The 6217-nt window shown below is 39.7% G+C and overlaps 1 pseudogene; it reads right to left on the bottom strand.

Moving 5' to 3' along the window:
• Positions 1 to 3948: 3948 nt before the first annotated feature.
• LOC104874441 lies at positions 3949 to 5948 on the bottom strand (annotated as a pseudogene).
• Positions 5949 to 6217: the final 269 nt, after the last annotated feature.

Genomic DNA, 6217 nt, shown 5'->3' with positions numbered 1-6217 from the left:
GGATCTGAGCCTTTTCTTTCCTTTTTTTGATAAGGGTAGCTAAGGGTTTATCAATTTTATTTAGTCTTCCAAAAAACCAACTATTTGATTCATTTGTTTTTTGTATTACTTTCTTAGTTTCCATTGCACTGATTTCTGCTCGAATCTTTATAATTTCCTCTCTTGTTCGAGCTTTGGGTTTTTCTTGCTCTTGTTTTTCTAGGAGTCTAAGATTTATCATTAGGTTGTTTATTTGAGCTTGCTCTGTTTTCCTAGTGTGGGCATTAAGTGCTATGAATTTTCCACATAGAACTGCTTTCATTGTGTCCCATCGATTCCTGTATGTTTTATTGGCACTTTCATTTATTGTTTAATTTCTTGTTTAATTTCCTTTGTGATCCATTGATTGTTCAGGAGAGTGTTGTTCAATTTACATGTGTTTGTGAAGTTCCTATGGTTTCTCATGCTATTTATCTCCAGCTTGCTTGCACTATTATCTGATAATATACAGGGGATAACTTCAATTCTTTTGCATTTATTCAGACATGTTCTGTGAGCTGGTACGAGGTCTATCTTGGAGGATAACCAATGTGCAGCTGAAAAGAATGTGTATTCTGATTTTGTGGGGTGGAACACTCTATAGATGTCTGGTAAGTCCATGCATTCAAAAGCTTGGCTCATTTGTAGTATTTTGTTTTTGAGCTTTTGCCTAGATGATCTGTCTATTTGTGATAGTGGGGTATTTAGATCCCACACTACAATTGTGTTAGTGTTTATTTGGTTTTTCATGTTACTTAATATTTGTTTTATATAGTTTGGGACATTAATATTTGGTGCATATATGTTTATGATTGTCATCTCTTCCTCTTGAATTGTTCCCTTTGCAAGGATGTAGTGGGCTTCTTTGTCTCTCTTAATCAGTTCTGGTTTGAAATTTACTTTGTCTGCTAATAAGATTGTTACCCCTGCTTTTTTCTGGGCTCCTGTCATGTGGAGAATTGTTTTCCATCCTTTCACTTTCAGTCTATGGGCTTCCTTTTGCACTAGGTGTGTTTCTTGTATACAACATATTGTTGGATTTTGCTTCTTAATCCATTCTGCCAGTCTATTTCTCTTGATTGGTGAATTGAGGCCATTAACATTGATGGTTATAACTGATATGTTCTGACTTATTATTGTCATGTTATTGTCCTTTTGTTGACTCTTTTTACTTTTTCTCCCCTCTCCTTTTAGTTTCTTGCCTTGCCTGTTTGATTTGGTCTATTGTGGCTCATGATATTGTAACCTTCATTGTCTTTTTCTAGGATACTGTTTAGAATTCCTTGTAGGATACTGTTTAGAATTTCCTGGTTTGGTATATATGAAGTTTCTCAGGTGTTCTTTGTCATGGAAGTATCTTATTTTCCCATCCATTTTGAAAGAGAGTTTTACAGGATACAGCAGTCTAAGTTGGAGGTTGTTCTCTTTTAGTACTTGAAATATCTCACTCCAGGGTCTCCTTGCTCTAAGGGTTTGTGTTGAAAAGTCTGCTGTGATTCTGATGGGCTTTCCTTTGCATGTGATTTGTTTCTTTTCTCTAACTGCTTGTAGTATTTTGTTCTTCTGTTGGGTTTCTAGGATCTTGATTATTATATGTCTAGGTGTAGATTTTTTTTTGATCATGGCTAGTTGGAGTCCTATATGCCTCACTTATCTGTATGTGAAATTCTTCCCCTTTGTTTGGGAAGTTTTCTGTCATTAATTCTGTGAACAGCTTTTTTAAGTCATTTGTATTTTCTCCTTACATTTCATGGATTCCTATCAGTGTTATGCTATTCTTTGCATCATCTAGGAGTTGTTAGATCGATTTCTCATGATCTCTTACTGTTTTAAGAGACCTCTCTTTTTGCAATCACTGACTGCAATCCTATCTTCTATATCTGAGATTCTATCTTTGCATCCATTTGTTCTGTTATGAATACTTTCAACATAATTTTTAATCTCCTGGATATCTGTTTGAATCTGTTTTATGGATTCCATTTCTTTCCTATGTTGGATGCTTATTTTTTTCAATTCTTTCTTATGCTGGGCCTTCATGGCTTCTATCATGGTCCTGAGCTCATCTATGTTTTTGTCAGTTTCTGCTGTAAAGTCTCGAATCATGACTTTCATTTTGCTCACCATCTCTATGGTTGTCTGGGAAATTATTTCTGTTTTGAATTTTTCCAGTGCCTGATTGATCTGTTTTGTTACTTCGTATGCTGTGAGTTCAGGGTGTCCTGGTGGTTCACTATCAGCCTTTTCATCCTCATTTGCCCTACTGTTTGCCATTGGTTAACTGGAAATCTGTCTTTGTGTCTTGCTTAAGTGTTTTCTCATTTTTATTTTTGTTGTTGCATTGCCCTTGGTTTAATTTCTGGGTTATTATTTAAATCTTCCTGATATAGTTGCTCTTCAGCTTTTGAGTCTCCAACATTCTCATTTTCATAATATTAGAGAAAACAGTTCATTAAATCAATCACAATCCTTTATTCCAATTGATACAATCAGCAACAGTATAGGATCAAGCACAGTTTGCAAATTGACCACTTGTGGAAGTCATTAATATATCACCTTTAAACCATGTGAATTAAATTAAAATGAAGTAGCAGCCCAAAATATGTTTGTGGTGAATAAACTTTTCAATATAGCATCTTTACCATTTAGGATGGGGCTTAGACAGAGTTAGGACGAGAGGAGTGGATAAGGAAAAGAATTGGTGAAGGTTTCAAGTGAAGCCAGAGGACATAGAATGACCATACAATCTTTAGGAAACTATGAAATTTAAAAGGGATAGACTCAGTGCAAAAATAAGGAAAAGAATATATACCCTTAACAGTAATAGGGGCTCACTTTCCCTTGAAACTATTGACCCATGACTGAGGTAAAATGACAGAAGAAAAGAATATGAAGAAAAAAGAAAAAGTGATAAAAGAAGAAATCTGAGTTAGGGTGGGAGCAGTAACAACAAGGGAGATGAGGGATAATATGATGGAGCAAGAGACGGAGTTGGAGAAAGAGGACAGAAAAAAGAAAGAATTTGTAGAGTGGAATGATGAAAAGAAAGAAAAAGATGAATTTGAAGGGCCTCTTTCAGACTATATCTCTGCTGTCATAAGATACAACGTGTGCAGCCATGTGCAGAACCAAGTCCCTTGATCTCAGCTAGCTGATGGAAGACTCCCATGACGCAGACTGACCTCAGGTTGCACGGCCCAGATTGAGTTCCCCCACCTCCTTTGGGGTTGAACTCCACACAGTTCTACTACAGGTTTCCCCCGCCCTTTTTAAAAAAGAGGTTCAAAGTTGGGAGCTCAGAAAAATACCCTTTATTACCACCTATGCCTCTGCAGAGTGGGTCCAAGGACTGGCACAATCAGGAGGTGTGAGAGCAGTGGGGGTATGTTTCAGGGGTGCACTTGAGGCTCCCTTCCCTGCTGGAGCTGGTGGCGGTGTAGGTAGGGGAGGGCGTGGCTACCCAGTCCCACCAATTCAGCCCAAGCAGGCCTGAGGGAGAGCAGACTGTGGAGTGGCCTTCCCAAATCTCACCTTCCTTGCTGTAGCTGGAGGCATGCCACAATTGATATCTGGAGCATTACTGAGCCAACAGGACATCAAAATAAAAAGTTGTCTAAAGTTAAAGGCACAGCACATTAACAAACAAATGATCCCCAATAACAAAATTATAAATGCAGTTTGGGATGGGGGTAGGTGGGAGGGAAGTTAATCCAAACTACAGCAATGAAGTCTTCAAACCGCCTTCTGAACAGGGCTACTGTTTATTCCTTTCATTTCTTCTTGTGACCTTGAGCTCCCTTAAAAAATTTCAGTGGAGAATCACAGCTGGTCATGTGCTGCAATTTCTTGAATCTACACAAGGTGTAGTCTGGCTAAATTACATGTGGTTTCCACATTAGCTTGTTTGTCAGGGTGACCGACTGCAAAGCAGGCTTAGTCACCCCACCAGTCAACCCTTTAGGGGTTGTAATTTCTTCCATATCCATCACTGTTGTAAAAGCCTCCATAACCGCCTCCACCAAATCCTCTGCTGCTGCCATGGTCACCCCCACCACTGTGACTGCTGCTTGTGTGGCTGCTGGTGAAGCTGGAACTGCCGGTGCCACTACTTTGTCACTAATCTCTGGCACCAAACCCTCCACCAAATCTACTCTTAGAACATCCGTGACTGCTACCCTTGTAGTGGGCATTTGAAAGCCATGTTTTCTAACAAAGATGGCGCCTCTTGTTTTGCTTCAACAAGAAGATCCAACAAATCCTTAGTAATATTTATGTTCATTTCATTGAAGAATGAGGCGGCAAGGCCAAGGTTTCCTACACTTCCTTTTCAGCCATTGTGATGGACATATTCTTCAATAGAACTTGGTGGAACAAAATTGATAATGTTTCATATTTGAAATATCTAGTCCTCTTGCTGCTACTGCAGTTGCCACTAGAATTGGGCATTTTCCTGAGGGGAACTGATGGAGGGCTTCTTCCCTATCTCTTTGAAAATCATCTCCATGAATACTGGTATAAGCATATCCCTCATGGTATAAGAAATTACCCAGAGAATCTGTACCCTTTTTGTTTCCACAAACACTAAGGTTAGTGAATCCTTACCTGATGCATTTAGGAGGTCAAGAAGAAATGACTATCTAGTTCTTCCACCCAAACTTCTTTCTGTATGATGTTCTCAGAAGTAGAGCCAACCCTTCCCACAGCCAGAAAGATATATTCACCTAAGAAATCACGAGCCATCTTCTGTATTTCCTTAGGAAAAATAGCACTAAACATCATAGTGTGGCAGACACATTTTGGAGGTATAGTATCTTGTTCAACAATTCTATGTATCTGAGGTTCAAATCCCATATCCAACATCTGATCAGCTTCATCTGACACCAAGTATTTGCATAAGTCTATCCCAATCTTTTCTCTTTCCATAATATCCATGAGACATCCTGGAGTAGCTACTAGCAAGTGGTATCCACATTCTAAATCTCGAATCTGCAGACCCAAATTGGCACCACCATAAGCCACACAAAGATGAACTCTAGATTGGTATGAGAATTTTGTGGCTTCTTCATAGATCTGCACTGCCAACTCTAGTTGGTGCCAAAACCAAGGAGATTGGGTATTGTTTGTGGCACCCATATCTTCCATTTTCCTTCATGGCCCTCAAGGATTTGCCTGGACCATCGGAATAAATCTGACTCAAGATGGGCAACAGAAATGCTGCAGTTTTTTCAGACCCTGTTTGGGCACAAGCCATCAAGTCTCTTTTCTCTTTGATAATAGGAATAGCATGCTTCCACAAGGGAGTTGGGCAGGTATAACAAGTAAGCTCAGTGTTACCCATAACAATGCCTCCCATCTCAACATCACTGAAACTTTCAATATGTGGAGGACAGTGGTTGCTTATTGTCTCAACTGGAATGTCATTTTATCTCTCGAAGTTAATCCCAGTGTTGCCTCCAGAAAATAGTTCCTGTTCCAGGTGTTCACTTGTTGGGAGTGGTTTTGACCAGTCATCATCATCTGATTTGTTACACCAGCAACTGTTTGCACCACGTTCAAATTGCCAAAGCAATTTGACTCCTGTCTCCATGGCTACCACCGCCATCATAGTCACCCCATCCATGATCATCAAATCTTTCCTTTGATTCACTGAAGAAGCTAGACTTCCCTCTTGAATCATTTCAAGATCCAAAACTGCTGTAGGTATCCTTATCTTGACTAAAATCCCACCCTGAACTGTCTTTGTGGTAGTATTCTTTAGTAGCTTCTCTGGTCCTTAAGTGAAGAGGAATATAACATCCTTTGCTGGCTGTACTTCCTCCAGTTTGATTATCTGAAGAGTTCAGGTCTAGGCCAGCAAACTGCCAGTCCAGCCCAAGCACATTTTCTATAGCCACATGACTCATTCTTGAAGATTACCAAGAACTCCGAGCTTTCTTCTGCTGAGCGAATACGCCTGGTTCACTGAAAGGGCCCTGTCATGGGAGACCTGCAGCTCTACTAGATTTCTTTTCTTGTGTTCAAGATACCTGTATATTTCCTTTTCATTTGAACTGTTGTCCTGGAAACCTTTGAAGCAAACAGAGTGAAACAAACTACTATTTAGCTTTGAGCAACAGAGTCTGTCTTCCCCATGGCTGAACATGAGTCTGGACTGCTTGTAGACCTTGAATCACTGCAGGAGAAATGTCCTTGGGAAACGTCG

This window comes from Fukomys damarensis, unplaced genomic scaffold, assembly GCF_012274545.1.
Source record: "Fukomys damarensis isolate Sample0158 unplaced genomic scaffold, DMR_v1.0_HiC HiC_scaffold_16, whole genome shotgun sequence".
Classification (NCBI taxonomy): Eukaryota; Metazoa; Chordata; class Mammalia; order Rodentia; family Bathyergidae; genus Fukomys; species Fukomys damarensis.
Note: the sequence above shows the minus strand (reverse complement) of the source record. Positions and strands in the feature narration are given on the sequence as shown.